The 20,495-nt window shown below is 42.4% G+C and overlaps 1 protein-coding gene across 7 annotated transcripts in view; it reads right to left on the bottom strand.

The window, feature by feature from the left end:
• The window catches only part of SPOP (speckle type BTB/POZ protein), a 50,378-nt gene that overhangs the window by 17,374 nt on the left and 12,509 nt on the right, over positions 1-20,495 (bottom strand). For 3 of the 7 annotated variants that reach the window (XM_083583394.1, XM_083583391.1, XM_083583393.1), the window contains exon 2: positions 5,652-5,694. The exons of the other annotated variants lie outside the window; for them this stretch is intronic. The gene's annotated coding sequence lies outside the window, so the exon portion shown is untranslated. The remainder of the gene's footprint in view (positions 1-5,651; positions 5,695-20,495) is intronic. 7 annotated transcript variants of the gene reach the window in all.

Raw genomic sequence — 20,495 nt, forward strand, 5'->3', positions numbered from 1 at the left:
GCAATACTTCGAGGACTGCCTCTTTCCATATTAACTGACCTGGACCCTGCAATCATAATATGAAGCCCTTCCACATGTGCCTCCTCCACGAGAGATCCGGAGGGTGACAACACGAGGCTGGGTCTTTTCTGCAGTGGCTCCCTGTTTGTAGAATGCTCTCCCTGGAGTGGTTTGGCTGGCGTCTTCATTATACTCCTTCAGGCATCAGGCAAAATCGATCCTCTTCAACCAGGCCTTTGACTGATTTACATCTGATGCCCTTTTAAATGTGTCATGGAAAGGGGAGGGATTATTGGCTTGTTTTTGTTCTTATTTTTATTATGTATTTTGTGTTTGTTTGCATTGTAATTTTATGTTGTGAACTTGCCTGAGATCTACAGATGAAGGGTGGTATGTATGTATGTATGTATGTATGTATGTATGTATAAATGTTGTAGGTTATGTTTTTAGGCTGTGCACCGCCTTGAGATATTGCGTATGAAAGTGTCTAAGCATAAAAACTGTTTAAAAAATTAAAATATGTGGCTCACTTATGTTGGGAAGATTATACTGTGGTACCTCAGTTTTCGAACGTCTCGGAAGTCAAACGTTTTGATTTTCAAACGCTTTTCGGAAGTCAAACGTGCTACACAGCTTCCGTATTGAGTTTTCTGGAAGTATATGCTTCGGTTTTCAAATGTTTCGGAAGTCTTCCGGAATGGATTACGTTTGAAAACTGAGGTACCACTGTACCTTAGATTTGCTCCTCAAAGCCTTGCTCACATGCTTTGGTGGAGTAGCTCACATAAAGAAGAATTGCAGGTCCTTTTCTTTGTGCACTGTGGCTTGCTGGCTCCCTCTACAACCAGCACCATCCTTTTCTCAGACTTGCAGAACTATGAGCTACCTGCCCATCCAAAGCAATCTGGGTCCTCTGGGAGCAGCACAAGGCTCTCTCTTCCCATCCCTCGTGGCTCCCTAACACACTTGGCTGCTAACAGCTGGCAAAATGTGTGTATCCACCAGCCCGACAAAATCTAAAATTAAAAAAAGAAAAAAACACACCAAAACAATCAAAACTGCCACAAACAGCAGAGGTGCGAGAGATAAGCTAAAGAAAAAAACAGATGTTCTCATAGAATTTGCAGTGGAGGGAAAGGGGAGAAATGAACGGAACTGCTGTTTTTTGTTCACGTTCCAAAAACAACAAACCTCTCTCATATATATATTTTTAAAATTGGCACATTAGTTCCAAGCTCTGATACAATTTTCAGATGCTTTCTACCTTCCAGGGTGCCCAAGATATAAACACATTCTTTATCTATTCTAAGTAGAAAAACTGACACAAACTCCTTAAATAACAGATGTACAACCATCAGCGATCCAAGACAATTGCCTTCCTGTACACTTTGCACTCTCCATAAGGTTGGTAATGAGATGAATGCTACCTCTACAAAAATCTTCATGCTAAGTAAGGAATAAGCCTGTTTTCCTACTGCTACAACAGTGTTTTGATATAGCACCCTAGTTGGGGTGTATCAGGCCTCATGCACACAAGACCTGGACAAATCTGTTCACACCATCCTACAAAGGGTCAAACCTGCACATCAGAGTGTCATTTTCCCTTTTGCTGGGAGCTAGCACTGGCAGGTCTTTAATCCAAGCACTTTTTCCACCGCCATGTACTTCTCAATAGCCATGCCAACAAGCCAAAGCACTACTGAAGCCCCGCTTTTATTCACTTATGTCAGCAGCAGTTGCTTTAGCTGCCGTCACATATGCTGCAGTGTTTAGGCAGTGCTGCACAGTGGTCGGAGTGCCGAACAAGGTTTCGGGAGAGCGGAGTTCAAATCCACTCTGAAGTGGCTCACTGGGTGCCCTCAAACCTCCGCCACTTCCCCTTCCATCTAAAAGCATGGATGTGAGATGAAAATGGGGGGGGGGAGAGAAGTACAACTCTGAGCAACCTGATGAAAGAATCACAGAATCATAGAGGTCTGGAAGGGACGACGAGGGTCATCTAGTCCAACCCCCTGCAATGCAGGAAACTTCCACCCATCGTAGGGCTCAAACCCACAACCCTAAGATTAAGAGCGGGCATAGGCATAGGCAAATTCGGCCCTCCAAATGTTTTGGGACTACAACTCCCATCATCCCTGACTACTGGTCATGTTAGCTAGGGATGATGGGAGCTGTAGTCCCAAAACATCTGAAGGGCCGAGTTAGCCTATGCCTGATTAAGAGTCTCATGCTCTACCAACGGAGCTATCCTGGCTGACAGGGTGGGACAAAAATGAAATAATGCCACAGCTGGGCACTCTCTACACACAGAAATCAGGCAACTTGAACTAGGGATGAAAGATTAAAAATTCAGGTAGGTAGCTGTGTTGGTCCGAAGCAGTAAAATTAAATTTAAAAAATTAAAAAATTGTTCAGTTGCACCTTAGATACCAACTAAGTTTGTTCTGGGTATAAGCTTTCGTGTGCATGGTATCTGAAGAAGTGTGCATGCACATGAAAGCTTATTGTTGGTCTCTAAGGTGCTACTGGACAATTTTTTAAAAAAATATATTTATTAAAAACCACTGCTAAGAAATGACTGTGGTGGGTCAAAGGGAAGTTTCACTTTGCCTCTGGAACCGGTGTGGGAAACTTGTGGCCTTCCAGATGCTGCTGAAACTACAACTCCCATCATCCCTCAACACTGGCCATGCTCGCTGGGGTTGATGGGAGTTGTAGTTCAGTAACACATGGAGCACCAACGGTTCCCCCATATGTCTTAGAAGACATGGACCAGAATCTGGTGAGCGGAGGCCATGAGGTTTCCATTTTTTAGTGATCAACACCTAAAAGCTATTCATAGACCTACCTGCCATGTATCTGCCTAATAACTCTTTTTCCAAGCAGGGGAACAGGCTGCTGGTCTCAGCATAGGGTACGGGTTCGACTGCTTAGCTATAAACGGACCCCTTCATTTTTTAAAGTAAAGCTGCACATTTTGAAATCCATGAAATAATACAATTAAACTACACATTTCTAAATATTCCCTCAAATAAACACTTTAACCTTTTTTAAAATGCTTAAAAAGAAGACGACGACAAAAACTGTTTCAGAACATATGAGAATTGCAAACGCCAGTGGGTAACTAAGTTCCAATCAACACATTGGTCCAAGAGATGCAGGTCAGGTCATACTGGAAGAGGCAAATTTCTAATTTCTCAAGCATCCCTAGTTAGAACATAATGCCTGGGGCTTGCGCGACAGGCAATCTATGACCTGATTCTCAGATGAAATGAAACCACGGTTTAAATAAACATTAACAAAGGCTTATGTCTGAACCCAGCACAGTACCTTAACTATGGTCTGTTCAGGAAAATAAACCATTATTTGTTGCTGGCTTACTGAACATAGCTATGGCTTAGCACATGCTAACCCAGGCTCCTCCTTAACCCATAGCATGTGGTCTCTTTTATCACCCAGCCCAAACAGCACACCAAGTGACAGAGGCATCAGGCAAGAATGGCTGGAAAATAAAGCCTCTCTCCGTGCTCAGATCCTCTTCATTGGCACTTTCCCGGAAGCCAACATTGCCGCTAACTCTGCGACACACACACCATTGACAACCACACCTGCACTCCCCCCACAACATCTGCTGCTAAAGTTTTTTAAGCCGCATGTGTCTCATCCGATTTCCAAGTAACGTTCCTGCACAAAGACCTTTGGAGTGACGCGTTTGTGCTGCTAGGGTGGGCGCTTCAAACAGGCCGATGTTCACACCTCTGTAGAGTTGGACAGCTTAGCAGGGTTGGGATTTTACCAGACTTTTTAGCAGCTGGAAGAGGTGTGCGTTTTAACACGCACAAACAGAAATTGTACGGGTCAGAGGGTTAAGATGCAGAGGGGCGGCGAATTTCTGTTTACAAACAAATGCACTTTCCCCACGTAGGTAAAGGTTCCCAGCAACTTTACGCTTTGACAGCAAAGTACAGAAGAGAGTCTGTTGAGTAGGGTTCAAAACCTCAGGTTTGGATTCTGAAATTCAAGCCACCTAACAGGTGAAACGACTTAAAGTTTGCATTAGTAAAAGCAGTCTTTCAGCAGCAGAGTGCTTACTAAGCGCAAAGCATAAATTCGTTATGACACTTGATTGTTGGATGGGGAAAGGAAAACAAAAAAGCATGGTTGTACAGGGGAAGAAAGGGGTGTGAAAAACTAAAAGCTGCAAAAGAGTAGGGGCATTTGTTTATTGGGAGAATGGAAGGGGAGAGCAGCTGCTTAATGGCAGCTGCACTGAAGATCGCAGAGATTTCCACACCCTCGCTCTCACAGCCAACTAATAGGAAGGGAAATGGTGACACTGTGAGGCGATGCCGGTCTGTGAGTACAACAGACTTAAGCGATGTAAAGAAGAGGCAGCTGAGGGTGACTATGACAAAACAAGCCGTAGTTACTTTCGCATTTCACATCACATTATGTTCATTTATATAATACAGAGTATGCACGGCTGACGAAGCCCGGTTGGGCGAAACAAGGAATTATCCTGGAATCCTTGTCTTATTTTCTGCATGTGCCATTCTTCCAAGTTTTTCGTCTGATACCTGCATACAGGGAATTCTTAAAAGCATCTTCGCGTGGAACACGACAAGCTTGATATAAGAATTCCACACTGTGGATATTGCCAATATAAGAACTGAATAGATTGTATTTCCTGATCAGTCTGCTGGACTTTAATTTCTAATACAGTGGTACCTCGGGTTACAGATGCTTCAGGTTACAGACTCTGCTAACCGAGAAATAGTACCTCGGGTTAAGAACTTTGCTTCAGGATGAGAACAGAAATCGTGCTCCAGCAGCAGGAGGCCCCATTAGCTAAAGTGGTGCTTCAGGTTAAGAACAGTTTCAGGTTAAGAATGGACCTCCGGAATGAATTAAGTACATAACCAGAGGTACCACTGTAATATGCTTTGTTTATTTGACAAGTTGGTCTATAGAACCATATATTTTGATATATGTTGAATTGCATTTAAAAAGAATTTATATAGTTACATACAGCCTGTTACGTATGTGTTGTCATCAGTACAGTGGTACCTTGGGTTAAGAACTTAATTGTATGTAACCCGAGGTACCATTGTAGTTACTTTTGCCTGCAGAGAATGACGTCTGGTTGGTGCAATAAACAACTGTTAAATAAGTTGCGGTTTAAGAATGGCCTAGCATGACATGCACACTGCACCTATGGCTTATGAAAGGGGCACGTAGTGCCGGTGCACACTGCTCAGATTGCGCACACCCAATCTTTCCTGTGTCACGCCGGAAGGAAGGAAACCAGAGGGCTAGCTTAGCATTATGTGCAAACCACAACCTGCGGCTTGTGTCTGTCCAAGCAAACCCCCTTTTGATTGCTTACTTGTGGTAATCCACAGTTTGGCTTCCCATGGCATCATCATCATCATCATTATTATTAAACTGAATTTACATACTGCCCTATACCCCGAGGTCTCAGGGTGGTTCACAGAATAAAATCAAAATATAAAACCACAAAATACGCAATCAAAATAAAACCAACAACCCAATAATGCTTCCCCCCTCCAAAAAAACACAAAAAAAACCCTTCACATTTTAAAAGGGCATAGAAACCAGGCCACTGCAGTTTCCTAAAAATACCAGCTTACATGTAACGTGGAATCCCAGCTCAGACAAAGCGCAGAGACAAAGCTGAAAGAGAAAGAATGCCAAAGGCTCAGATTTCAAATGTGTGGCTTTCTGAAGCCTCTCCCACATTTCCATAAAACTATCTGCCTGCATGTTCAATGGTGAGGGCTACTAAATTTGCCATGTGGTATGTGCCTAGTGTTGCTATGCAGGTAACATCACTAGCCTATAAATCTGACTGGAGTAGTGTGAACTGTTCCGAGAATTGCTAAGGTTGAAAAATGGTATATATTTTATACAAATATCCTGTAGAGTGGCTGGGGAAACCCTGCCAGAAGGACAGGAAAGTAATAATAATAATAATAATAATAATAATAATAATAATAATAATAACAACAACAACAACAACAACAACAACAACAACAACAACAACAACAACAATAATAATAATAATAATAATTCTATAGGTAAATACTTACAGAAGACACACAGGAAATAATCCCTCTTGTGGTCTTTATTTTTCGTTACTGCTAGTAGTTTTTACATCCCACTTCTGAAGCAGAAAAGCATTCATAAAGCAACTCACAATACAGCTAAGATTATAGATGAATATTTATAACATAAAGCGTAATAAGAACTAAACAATACAGTTGGTAGTATTAAACTAAGTTTTACTCAAAGTAGACCCACTGAAATTAATATTCGCAACTTAGCCATGATTATAAGTTATTTGGGCTTTAGAGGCGATCCCCAGAATGTAACCCCCATGCAAACTGCAGGCTTACTGCATTTTCGCAAATAATGGGAAATTCTAAGAGCAGGGAATTCAGATGTTCCAGTCAGGAAGTCTGAAGTGGAAATGTCTTCTGTTTGATTCTGCACACAGTTTAACCAACAATTTGCAGAGTCATTTGTGTTTGTGTGTGTAAGGGAGGGACGACAAGATCCACCTTTGGATATGGAATGGCGCAGATTTTTATGTATATAAAGGTCTAGGGGCATATTTGGGGCATGGTTTTTTAGTCAGAAGCTAGCCACAGGAAGGAAGGGAGGGAAGCAAAGTCCTTCACGCCACCAGGCCGAAGTTGGGAAAAGGAACTCCTGGCCACACAAGCCACCAGGGTACTCCAAATTATGCACCCAACTCTTCCAAGAACAACGCAATGCAACCCCATCCAAAACAGCTTGCCTCTCTCTAGATTGGCCAAGTCTAAAACTGTATAGTTGAATACGAAGTGACCACAAGTCCCAGATTCCATTTATATAGCATTTCTATTCACTAAGTGTTTGGAAGCATTTGCTATGCTCACGTTCATAACTACCTTGTGAAGCTGGTCACTCAATTAAAAACTGAGGCTGAGAGGAAGTGCTTTACCCAAGGCCACATCTGGAATCCCATGGAGAAATGGGGTATGAGGCCAGGTTTCCAGATCAGAATCCAACTTTCCTGTCTGTGGATCTCAAGTCCTGTACAGTGGTACCTTGGATCCTGGACGCCTTGGTACTCAGACGTTTTGGCTCCCGAATGCTGCAAACCCGCAAGTGGGTGTTCCTGTTTGCAAACGTTCTTTGGAACCTGATCGTCCGTCGGGGCTTCCGACTGGCTGCAGGAGCTTCCTGCAGCCAATCAGAAGCCGCCCTTTGATTTCCAAACGTTTTGGAACCCGATCGGATTCCAGAACGGATTCCTTCGACTTCCAAGTACAACTGTATTCCATATAGCCACCCTGAACTAACCAACTCTCATCTTCTTTCCTAAGTTACTGCTCCATCTACCAATCCAGCTTCTTGCCCCAAATTACATCCTACACTAAGGACACTTGTCCCAAAGAGGAAGGTGGGTTATCCTGAGTGTCTGGGGAAGGAAAACCGAGAATTGTCAACTGCGTACCCCCATTGCAAACTACACACACACACACACACACACACACACACACACACACACCCCATATTAAAACAGAAAAGGGGGGGTAGTGAATCCCAGCAATGTGGAAAGAAAAGTAAGAAGTAACCAACAGAAGGTGTTAAAAAAAAATCCATCACAAAACAGACAAATCTGCACATACCATACACATCTGGCTTAAAGCAAGCTGATAAGAGTATTATCAACACAGTTCTGAATCACCAAGAGAAAATTAAATAGATTTTTCAAAAGGCAACAAAGCTTTCAGAAACACAGCAGATATCGAGATTAGCCTGGCACAGAGAGATTACCCGCCACGCTGCTTCACTCTCTGAAAAGAAGATTTCACACACTGCCATGCCAGGGCATCAAATTACTACTTGGAATGAGCCATTAATTTGAATCCTGCTGTGCAGGACTCTCCATAAGGAGAAGCTTCCTAGGTTTTTACACACCCTTAGGACACCACAAGATCCATGGAAGCTTCCTGTGAGATGAGGGAAGGAAACCTGTGCAGGCTCAGGCATTCCTCCCACTCCCACTAAGTGCCTGGCGGTGGGTGGGGAGGGCGGCAAGAGCAGCAAGAACCCAACAGGGGTTGGAAATGGGCAGCTGAAATCAAGCTTACAGGCTCCTGAAATTTCCCCAACCAAGTCCCAACAATAATAGGGATTCGGACTCCAATTTCAACTCCTAACAACCCTCTAGGCAGGACAAACCAAGAACTAATGTGTGTACTCATTGTAGACACACAAAGCCAATCTGAGATGCTGACATTCGCCTGAGTGAGGCCAAAATGCAAAGCAGGTGGATTCTTCCAGGATTTGATTATATCGAGAAGCGGTGTTGGGGAGTGGATGGAATGCCAGACTAGGATCTGGAAGACAAGGGTTCAAATTCCCACTCGGCTAGGAAGCCCACTTGGCAGCCTTGGGCCAGACACACACACTCTCAGCCTAACAGGAAAAAACAGGAGTAGGGAGAACCAAGCACGCCAACTGGAGCTCCTTGCTAGAGACACAAATGTAATACATAAAGGATAGATCCTGCAGAACAGGAGTTGGGACTGCTCACAGGGTCCTTGCTACTCCCTATACTTGCATAAAATAACAATTGCAGACACAAAGGTACAAAGCAAAGCCTGACGTTGAAACTAGTTCTGGGGCTCAAATTAAGGCCTGCTGCCAGCAGAATAATAAAAAATCTCATGCAAATGTCCAGAATTCCTCCAGATTATAAGGGGGCTATGGCGTGGCTTGCTTTGCATGATCTCAGGAAAAGCACTGATTATGTCAGTAGAGAACATCCCCCTCTCCCATGCCAGCGTGAATCCCATGGCTCTTGAGGACTGTAGAGACAACCCTGGAAGGAATAAGCCCCCCTCATCTGTTCCATTAGCACTTTTGGCAAATTTGGGTGGGTGAGATGCACTAGGAAGCTGGAAGGGAGATGTAGTTTTAGGGACTAGCAACAGGTTGTGTGAGAAGGAGAACAATTTGACCAGAGGAGGGAGCAGTGGAAGATGGCCCATTAGGACAAATGGAAGTCTGCTCTCAGCCAGTCTGCTTACTTACCATCAGTCTAAGTTTCTTCCACTTTGGTTTCAGTACTGGCCTTGTAGAACTTGGCAAGGAAGAGGATGGCAACAAAACAAATTAGTTGGATCTGCTTCCATCCGTTCTGGCTCCACTTACTCTTGTCTTCTGCCCTACCAGCCCCAACTGGAACCAACGACCACTTAGAGCAGCCTTTCTCAACCTGTGAGTCCCCAGATGTTGTTGAACTACAACTCCCATCACCCCTAGCTAGCAAGGCCAGGGCTCAGGGGTGATGGGAGTTGTAGTCCAACAACATCTGGGGACCCACAGGTTGAGAACTGCTGACTTAGAGTTACATCTAAAAGACTGTAAGATTTTTGCATTTGATCACAGTGTTATTAAAGATTTGCCTGGCTTTTGGAGTTTCTTTTTTAATTGAAGCCCATGACATGAGAAAGAGAGAAAGAAATTCTCAAGGTGTCTAAGTCAGGCTTCCATTAAGACGTGCAAGCATTTGTTAGGAGGACACTTAGCCTCTCCCATAGACAGAAGGAAGTATTAGACTGACTCCACTATCCAAGTAAGCAGAACTGGGGAAAAATATGTCCAAGCCCTTGGCACCAACCAGCATTTAGTGGCCAGGGGAATTTCACCATCCTGACCAAACTGCTGTTGCACTATGTGGGTGGACACTTCTGGCAGACGTTTGCTTTGCTTTGCTTTGCTTCCTTTGCAAATTGAGAGCTGGCCTCCTGCTAATATTTCTGACATGGCCCTCAGTGCTGCACACAGATCACAGCCATGACTTATATCCTAAGCATTTCACAGAAGCTCTCCAATGAATTTCCCCCTGATGGTTCATTTCCCTTCTTCAATTACATAGTCACCTATTTCAGGCTGAAGATCGCTGAAAACAACAACAGATATGTTTGATAGCTAGGTTCCTAAGAATGTTTTGCTGACATCCAGGAATTTGGACTACTGCTTCAGGTTTTTTTTTATTGCTTAAAAGAATTTTATTTATTAAAAGTGATTCCTAAATTGCCAAACGCAGAGGGAAAGAAAAGTCCTTGCTCACTAGAATGCCTAGAAATTTGAACAAAGAAAAATCCAAAGGTAAAGCTGAATTTCTCCACCCACACCCCAAATAATGCTTATACATTTTTAAGTTTCTAATCAGGGGTCCACAAATGCACTTGTCAGCAGAAAGCATCTCTTTTACTTGGAGAGAAAGTCTGTGATGAGAGCAAACTGAGCAATAAGCAGCAGAAGCTCATCTGGGACCTCACAGTGGTCTTCAGAGACAACTGGAAGTAGCAAAACTTCTAGCTGGTCCAAATGCTTTCAAAGGCCAGCAGAGCTGCAGGGAGCAACTTCCATGCCTCCCCTGAGCTAGGAGGGCAGACGGAATTGACAGCAACCACAAATTTTGGCTGGCTAACCAAGACAGTGTGCAGATTTTCTGTTTCACTGCAATTTATAAACTACCTTCAATGCAAATCTTATACTGAGCAAAAAAAGAGAGCCTATAATACTTAGGGTACAGTAAAAGATGAAAAAGGTAAGGGTACAGTATTGCCCTGCTGACAAACTGATTGTGATAAAACAGAGATGCAGCTAATGACTATTAATAATACTGGAGGACTTAAACAACGCTCAAATTAGTTGGGTAAATGCAATTTTGGATCATGAAAGGAGACACAAAAATGTCCAGGCAAAACAAACAACCGTGCCTTGGAACAAAGTCAAGAAACCGACAAGGAGAAGACGTGTTAAGGTAAAAGGAAGCTGAAAGGTATAATTAAGAGGATCGAATCTCTGCAGAAAGCTTAGAGGTTATTTACAAACAACCTAATCAAGACTTAAACGACATAGAAAAGAAAAGACACAAACAAGGCCAAAAGTTTGCCGGTTAAGTAGATGAATGGATAGAAGGTTGCTTTATTGTATACATGAAGGATCTTTTTTTGTTTTTAAGCACAAATTCTGGCAAACCAGATAAGAAATGACAATAAGGAAGTTACTTAAGCTGTAAATGTCCAAAGCTATAAAACACTAAAAAACAAAAACCCCTTTAAATTCTTGAAAAGCAGGAAACCAGTCAGAGGCAGCAAAAGTGTTAAATGAGAAAAATAGAGAAATGAAGGAAGATATTTAGGCTGTGTACATACTGCTGTTTGCATATATTATGCTCCCACTGTTGGTTTGGAAGTGGTGTCCGCACGATGTTAACCACAATCCATCCTATATCTATTTCATTGTTTCTTATGAAATACTGAGTTTTGATGTTTCTCCACAAATCACCTTGGTTCCGAATTGAAAAAAAGAATCACCTACCTGCCTTTTAAACCAGTGATAGGTACATAGTTCCCTTTTCTCAACTCAGACTGAAGCTGGGTTGGGGGGTGAATGCATCACAATGCATTATTTTGTAAGAAACTGCAGGTATGAATTGCAAATGATGTTGTGCGCACACCAATTCCCAAATCAGCAGCAGAAGCGTACTGCATGCAGAGTAAACAGGTGTGTGAACAGAGCCATAGGCTATATTTATTTGACTCATAAAGGTGAGATATGAATGAGCTGTTTGGCCATGCCATTGGCCCCTTTGCTTCTCTCTTTGTGTAAGGAAACCAGAAAGTCTTCCATTAGCTATAGTTTCGCAGTTCATCCAAAGTGGGAAAAGATGGTTAATGGCCAGAATATGAAGCCAACTTAAAACTGTGCCTTCATAGCCTGGCTTGTTCTGAAACAGCTGTTTCCCAGATTCAGGTAGGTTGCCGTGTTGGTCTGACGCAGTCGAAATAAATAAAAAAATTGTCCAGTAGCACCTTAGAAACCAACTAAGTTTGTTCTGGGTATAAGCTTTTGTGTGCATGCACATACGCAGAACAAACGTAGTTGGTCTCGAAGGTCCTGCTGGACAATTTTTTTATTTATTTCAACTGCTTCCCAGTTTAGATGAAACGGGAAACTACAGATCACGGAAGGTTTCCTGGTTTGCTTGCTTCCCTGCAATGAAAGGAAGACCAGAAAGGCAGCATGCACCCCCATAATGCTTGTTCATATCTTGGCTCATTAAGATATTATTGTCCAAATTAGTCCATTATGTGCACTACGCTGGCAGCTGAATCATAAAAATAGTATCATGAAACTAGAAAATGTACAAAAGATAAATATTTTTTGGATTACAAAGATGACGACGGGGAGTGGGACTGGGGGGAAGGGGCCAGTCTGACGAAGGAAATTGGAAACTATTACCGGATGGAACCCTCCGGAGACCCACTCCCCAAGAAACCAACAATAGACAAAGAAGTGCGTAAGCACAAACAAGAACAAGAAAATTTGCAGAAGGGGCCTAGAAGAGATTTAAGGGCCTCGGACATAAGAACACCAGATTGATGGACTGGATGTAATGGACAGAAAGGACTGACACAACCCGAAACCAGGAAGAAGGGACGTTGGATAAAAATTAGAGATATCAAGGGAAATTCTTTTGTTAATTTTGGAATTAGTGCAACATTAATGAAATATCAGGGAATATGCTGGAAAGGAACTAAATTGGCTTTAGCAGAAATGATTTAAGGAGATATGTATGAATATGATGTAAACTTGAAATTTTAAGATTTTTAAGATAAGATAAGGTTAAAGAGATTAAGGTAAATTGAATATAAGATTATATTAAAAGATGGAAAGGTTATGTTGAATCAACAAATAAGATAGATTGTGAAGATTAATCATTTAAATTAAAATTGAGAAACATGGGAAGAATTTGCTGGAATAACAATTTAAACTAGAATACAAAAAGGGAGGTGTGAGGAGGTTCAAGAAATAAGCAAATGAAAAGTTGTAATCTGAGATTTGTATTTTTCTTCTTTCTTTTTGTTTTATTTTTTGCTGTATTTTTCTGTTTTTCTTGTTTCTTTTTTCGTGTTTATGTATTGATGAAATTTTGAATAAATATCATTTAAAAAAAGGGGGGGGGGAGAAAATGTACAAAAGAGGCTTTTTAAATCCAGAAAACGTGACCCAGGGAGCGCATGAAAGAAGTATATAAAACCATAAAGAAGAGAAATTCCTCTCTTCCAAAAGACCCAAACTCTGGATCCTTCCAATGAAGGTTCACAATAAATGGAAGTCCTACTTCATCCCAAATTAACTTGTGGAATTGAGCGCCACAAAATCCAGTGATGACCACGAGATAAGGTGGCTTTAAAACAGATTAACAGACAACAGGTGTCTCGACAGCTAAATAGAACTGTGATGTTCAAAGGCGTTATGCAGAGGCTGGAGATGGGGGTAAGTATAGTAATGTCCACCATGCCCTCCTTGTTAACTTCCTAAGGGCACCTAGATGCCGCACTTAGAAACAGGCATCCTTAGGTCGGATCCAGCAGCGTGATATTTTATGTCCTTACAATTAAGCTAGCTGTGAACAGCCATGTACTCCTAGGTTTATTTATAGTGATCTGTTTTGACACCAAGAAAAAAAGCAACTTTGGTGCTTCATTTCGCCCTGAATATTCTGAAAACAACAGAGATGTCTTCCACAGAGTCGTATCACTGGTCTGCTGCTGTGAGCTGTTCCTCAAAAGCTCAGTCAAACTCTCCTCTTCCACTTCCTACCCATGATCCTTTAATTGGTGGTGTCAGTGATTTTATCTAGAGCTCATATGGGCAGTTTTGTATGCTGGAAGCCTGCTTCTCTCTAAATAGTTTCCGTTGTCGTATTTCTTTCAGATCCTAGTATTCTGAAGCCTATCTACATATCAGAGCAATCCGTGAAGTACTGTATTTCCATGAGCAATTTTTGGGGGGAGGGGAAGGCGGTTAAAAACATAAACATGTGATCCTTTGCTTTCATTCTCAAGCACAGAGAATCTGGTCACATTCTGAATGATCAGTCTGATAGTCAGTTTGCTAGGATTTTTCTTTCCTTTGCAATACAGGATTGATGAAAAGGATATGTGCAGAGTACCTTTTCTTTGGTACTGAGTAGCCACAGAAGATTGGTGGAGTGGGTGGAATTCTGGATTACGGAAAATTTTTATTCTATTCATTTCTAAATGGAAAACTAAAACAGTAAGGGTATCTATGCGGTAAACAAAATCTCAGTTAAAACCAAAACGTAATGAATGAAATCGAAGAGCATGGCTACAATGTTGAGGTGGTGTACATAAAGAAAACCAGAGAGTTAAATTCTAGATGTGTCTCAGAATACAGTGGTACCTTGGTTTTTGAACGTAATTCGTTCCGGAAGACCGTTCGACTTCCAAAACTGAAACCCCAATAGCCGACAGCTAGGATCTTGCACTCAGCCGAAGCCGCGTAGCATGTTCAACTTCCGAGTTTGAAAACCGAAGCATTTACTTTTGGGTTTTCGGCATTCAAAAACCGAAACGTTTGACTTCCGAGACGTTTGAAAACCGAGGTACCACTGTATCTGTCTTATTTCCCTGCTCCCCAGTAGTCATGGGGCAGTTCTTATTCTGGGCTTCTCATGGCTAGACAGACACCCATAATCACAGGTTTCAGGAAGATACAATCAGCAGGGCAACCGGATCCACCAAGTTCTCCCTCCAGGTTTTTACTGAGCACTTTATTTTATTTGGTGGGGAAACAAGTTTGACAGTTGTGCACAAAGTGCTGGTGACTCTGCTTTAACTGTGAGCCAACTCTGGATTTCTCCAGAGGCGAGGGCTGTTGTTTTGCATCTCGGAGTCCAGAATACTGACAGAACATGGGACAAGGCAGCTTACACAAGGGGGTGGTGAGGCAGCTTGACTTTCTACTCTTAACTTCTGTGGCTTGGCATGCAACCACATACCTTCCGGTGTGTCCCCCTGGCTGCTTCTTCTTTTTTAACAAACACCTGGTGTCCAAATTGTTTATCAAATGCCCGCCTTGAAGCCTCTGTGCATTCCAAGCCCTGTCCAAAATTTGCAACTTGTTCCCAGAGAGTAGATGTCAGCATAGCTAAGGAGAAGGGGGAAGAAAACACCTCAACAGATGAATCCTAACCAGAGGTCAAAGTTTCTCTGGCCAACTTCTAGCAGGGAGAGAAGACAGGGACAGAGGTAAGTTCTCCCTCTCCCTGCAGTTATTTATTATTTCAATTTAGATCCTGCCTTTCTGCACATAGCACTCAAGGCAGCTTGCAGTAATAAAAATATAAAAACAATTTTTAAAGTCAATAACAATCTCTGTAAAAGTGAATCACCAATAAAACGAAGAAGAGCAGATAAAACCAATTCTCTCTACTCCTGCATGTCTCAGATTCCTTTTTTCTTCTTCTCGAGAATTTGCGGCAACGCAACATTTGAATCGCCAAGAGCAATGTTCACCACGCTGCCGAGGCATATCAGAGATGGGGTGAAGCAATTTCAGCAGCACAGCCCCTTCTCCCCTAAAGTAAAACAGTTTATGCAAGAAGGAGGACGAACGACTATCGGAACAATCCTCACCACGTCTATTCAGAAATAAATCCTAATGAATTCAATGGGGCTTAACCTCAGCTAAGTGGGGTTGGAACTGCGGTAAAATCAGTAGTTTGTGGCTAACTACAGTACTTTGTCACCAATGTTATAAACTCAAATCTATAATCTAATTACCAAATGGCACCTTAAACCTAGGCTGGGGTCGCCACAATGGAATGAATGTCTAGGCACTGTTTCCTCTGGGTTGTGGTTGTTGTTGTTTTTATTTCCATTTCTATATTGCTTTCTATTTTAAAGAACAAAATTACAAAGAGGTATACCACATATTAAAACATCAAATAAAGCAATCCAGAATAAAACAAATTCAAGCTTCAAGGAAACTATTTCAGATCCTTCTCTAAGTTTTTGCTTCCCCCAGTTGCCAGCCTGGCATCCAGAGATCTCCACATGGTCGCAACTGAACTGCGCCAGTTCCAAAACGCACCTGGCTAATTTCGAACACTGCCTGTCATCCTTCAACATGGGAGTGCTCAGAAGCAACGGCATACCTTTCCAAGTCCTGGTTTTAATTCCTCCGACACATTTAGCTCCCACACCTCTTCAAAGCTATTTACAAACTTAAATAAAGCACCAGCAGTGTAATCCATGATCCTAAAACTAGCAGAGCCAGCAGCCCTATTTAGTCATTACTCACAGAAACAGGCAAGACAAGCGGGGCTACACTTTTAGCCCCACATCTGCTGTCCTGTGGTGCTTTCCAACTTCCGACAAGTTCAGAGCAAACCTTTAAGAAATCCTTCCAAAAGTTCAGGGTCAATGTCTGCAGTTAGTTACAGTGGACTTACAAAAGCTGGAAGAAGCTGCTCAACAACTGGCAGGGGGCTAAATAAAGGCAAGGCCCTGCAACCCCTTTGTGCCCTTGTTGTCCCATCATGTGAGTACCGACTGAATGGCGCTGCTTAAAACAAACTCTGTACAATTGCAACTCAGACTTTAAAAGCCTGAATCTTCAGAATGAATTTTCTGGGTGCACATTCCACAGCACTGGGTCTACAGCAGAGCAGACTCTGGCCCCAATGGCTGCTGCCCCATAAGGACAGGATTCTGTGCACCACCTTGTGGGCCAAACTACTGAAATCTATATCCAGGTGAGAAGCCTGTTCTACCTTTACCTGGCGTTAGATGCACATTTTGGATTTTTAGCAGATGGCCAATGTGAACTCCAAACTTATACGTGTCATCATATCTTCTAAGTTTGCTTCCATAGATTTATTATGTATTGACGCAAGTAGTATTTCAGTTCTCCTAAGCATATCGCCAATCAAGTTCTCCAAGAGATCCTGAAAACCAGTCTTTAAAGAGATTATCGTCTCTCCCGCTCTATACTATTTGCCATCTTTTCTACAAATGAATATGGAAAACCACCTTAAACAAAGTTGGTCCATGTAGCTCAGTACTGTTTACACTAACTGGCAAGGGATGCGGGTGGCACTGTGGTCTAAACCACTGAGCCTCTCGGGCTTGCCGATCAGGTCAGCGGTTCGAATCCCCATGCTGGGGTGAGCTCCCACTGCTCTGTCCCAGCTGCTGCTAATCTAGCAGTTTGAAAGCATGCCAGTGCAAGTAGATAAATAGGTACTGCTGTGGCGGGAAGGTAAGCAGCGTTTCCATGCACTCTGGTTTCCGTCACGGTGTTCTGTTGCACCAGAAGCAGTTTAGTTATGCTGGCCACACGACCCAGAAAGCTGTCTGTGGACAAACACCAGCTCCCTTGGCCTGAAAGCGAGATGAGCGCCGCAACCCCATAGTCGCCTTTGTACTGTACTGTACCGTCCAGGGGTCCTTTACCTGGCAGGTGCTCTTCAGCATTTCACGCACAACACGCTCCCAGCCTTACCTTGAGATTGAACCTGGGACCTTCTACATGCAAAGCAGATGCACTCCCACTGAGCTGTGGCCCTTCCTCAAACTATGATGTCTAAACTACAGTTGGCAACGCCATTTCCACCAATGTGGAGGCTTGCCAGAGTTCAAAATAGACTTATGTTCGGCAAGAGCAGGAATGGGAAAACTGTGGCTCTCCAGATAGTGGTGCTAGACTCCAATTCCCACCAGTATGGTAGGGTCAGTTCTGATTAGAATTAAAATCCAGCAATATTAGGAAGGCCACAGCTTCCCCACCCCTGGATTAGAGTCTCATTTTCATTTCTGATGTGGGAAAGTCACCATTTTTAATACAGAGGACATTTCTTCTCCTCATTGTGCACCCATGTACAATGACTACAGGTATGTCATGTTCTGAACAAGTTTAAGTAACCCACATTTTCTAAGGTATGATAAATCTCCTAACTTAAGTGTCATAAGTTTACCATGGTGAGGGTGCAGGAGAGGCAATTACCGCCTAAACATTAGCGCATGATTTTAATTGGCTACCGTTTCCATTTCAGAGCTGGCTTTTCAGACAAAGCTTTTGAAATGGAGCAGAAACAAATAAACAAGCACTGATATCTAGAGAACACGGTTGGCTGGACCCAAACAACATTAACAGAGACAAATGGATCTGGGGACCGCCCACACCAACGACAGTGAAATCTCTCCTAATGTGAAACCTTTAATAAAAGAGATAGGTGTTAGGGACTCGGGAGGGGGGGAGAATATCACACAAAAATGAGAAGTAGCATATTCCATAGATAATGGGAAGGTGCAAAGGCACTAATGTGAAAGACACAATAGAACCAGTATGGCAAAAGCAAGAGATTTGATGTATAATTAGGAGAAGGATGCACACTGATGAAATAGGAAAAGGAGTTTGAACGTCAAGCTGTAAAAGAAGCCAAAGAAAAAACACTGCTCCATTTATAAGGAGGATTACTTAGCAGGCCGGAAAGGAAAATTGCTGTTAATGCTGTTCTTCAGCGCTGCCAGAGCTATATAATTTGGTATAAAGCTGTTGCTACAAGAGAATGAGAGACAAACGTACCAAAAAGAGAGGGATGGGAAGAAGAGGTAAAGGTGAAATGGCACCTAGCTGTATCCCTATGGAAGCAGCAACCTATGATGTTCGGCAGCAATGCTTTTGGCTGCTCTTGGTGGCTAAAAGATGCTCACATGTTTCACCCTTCTTGGAGCAGCAGGGAATACAGCTCAACCAAATGTAGTTGCAAAGGGGAAAGAACCAAACCAAAAGGACAGATGGAAGGTAACAGCATGGAGCACATTTGACTCTAAACATGCATGCCTTGCCAACATATTTTCAGACTTCATGGAAAGAACTTGGTGCATCTTTCAAAAGCAAAGTTTCCAGTGTGAGCCCCCCCAAAGTGGATTGGGAATTTGGTGTGTGTGCACGTTTGAACTTTCAACGCTTTGGCTTCGCTACAGCCCTGAAATGGATCAGGGCCCCACACCTACTATTTACATGGAGAGAAATCTCCTGCAGAAACACTATTAGATCAGGGTCCTCCTGTATGATGGATGTGTATATTTAGTTGAATAAACTGAATTGAGTAAAAGATTATGAGTCACTGGGGGGAATGTGCATGTATGAACTTATTTCTAGTTGCTATTTTGTTAATATTGTTTTATTAGATTTGTAAATGCCTTATTTATCTGTTAAACATATAATATGACTTAGGCTGCAATTGTGATGTTTGTCTTATTTTTTAATTGCTGGTTTGTTAATAGTGTTTCATAGATTGCAATTGCTTTGATGATTTGTTAATTATATGATTTACGATGTATTTGTGATGTTCCATTATATTGCTGTTATTTACGGTTTGTAAGCCAAGTCATTTGAATAGGAAGAAATAAAATCAATTGACTTCTGGAATGATAGTCATGTTCAGTGTTAGAAACTCAGATATATAATCTAATTGCCAAATGGCACCTTAAACCTAGGTTGTGATTGCCACAATGGAATGTCTCAGTGCCATTTTTTGTTTGCAGTGGAATTATTTATCATCATTTTTATACCATTTTATATTTTATAAAACAAATCTCAAAGCAGTTCACAACACATTGAAACATCAAATAAAACAATAATTCAAGCTTCAAGAAAAACATTTCAGATCCTTCTCTAAGTGACATTTTGCTTTCCCCAGTTGCCAGCCTGGCATCCAGAGATCTTCACATGGTCCCAACTGGACCTGCGCCAGTCACAAAACACACTTGGTTAATTTCTAACACTGGTCCTGTTTGTTGTGTTATCTGCAACAGATGAAGTCAGCAGTTCTCAACCTGTGGGTCCCCAGATGTTGTTGGACTACAACTCCCATCATCCCTGAGCTCTGGCCTTGCTAGCTAGGGGTGACGGGAGTTGTAGTTCTACAACATCTGGGGACCCACAGGTTGAGAAAGGCTGGACTAAGTCTTAGGGCCTCTTAAAGATCAGCTTCATCTTTTAGGTGCCCCAACACTGTATTTTTGTTTTCAGAATTCATGACCTGGTAACACTGTGATCACTGGGTAGAGAAGCAGAAGCCTTGAATCAAAGCAGGAGAGAGATATTCCTCTCTTTAATGCATCAGCAAGTTATTTTTTCCACAGCCTCTTACCAGAAGTGCACCCTTTGGCAAAGTGAAGTTACACAAAAACCTCCAGTAGGACCGTAGAAGTGCATTGTTTTAACATTCCACACCCAATAAGGATCTTTAAAGATGCACAGAAAGACTACTTTCAGTATGCATCTTATTTCTTATTACGAAATAAAAATCTGAAGGCTCTATCAGGGCAAGCTGCAGTTCAAGAGAAAAGACAGTAAAACATAAGCAGCAAGTGCTCAAATGCCCTAAGGAACACGCCTATCTGGCAAGAAAGAGATTGCGGGGTCCAAAATTAAACACACAAGACTCAGAGCGAGCAGTTGGCCTGGCTCCAGCAAACGTTAAGAAAAGCTCTTATGTGGGGATTGCCACATTAACTTCAGCGTCACAGAGCTGTCTTGGAAGGTAATAAAGCGATCCACATATGTGAAGCTGCGTGTGCACA

Source organism: Podarcis filfolensis, assembly GCF_964270895.1.
Source record: "Podarcis filfolensis genome assembly, chromosome: 13".
NCBI lineage: Eukaryota > Metazoa > Chordata > Lepidosauria > Squamata > Lacertidae > Podarcis > Podarcis filfolensis.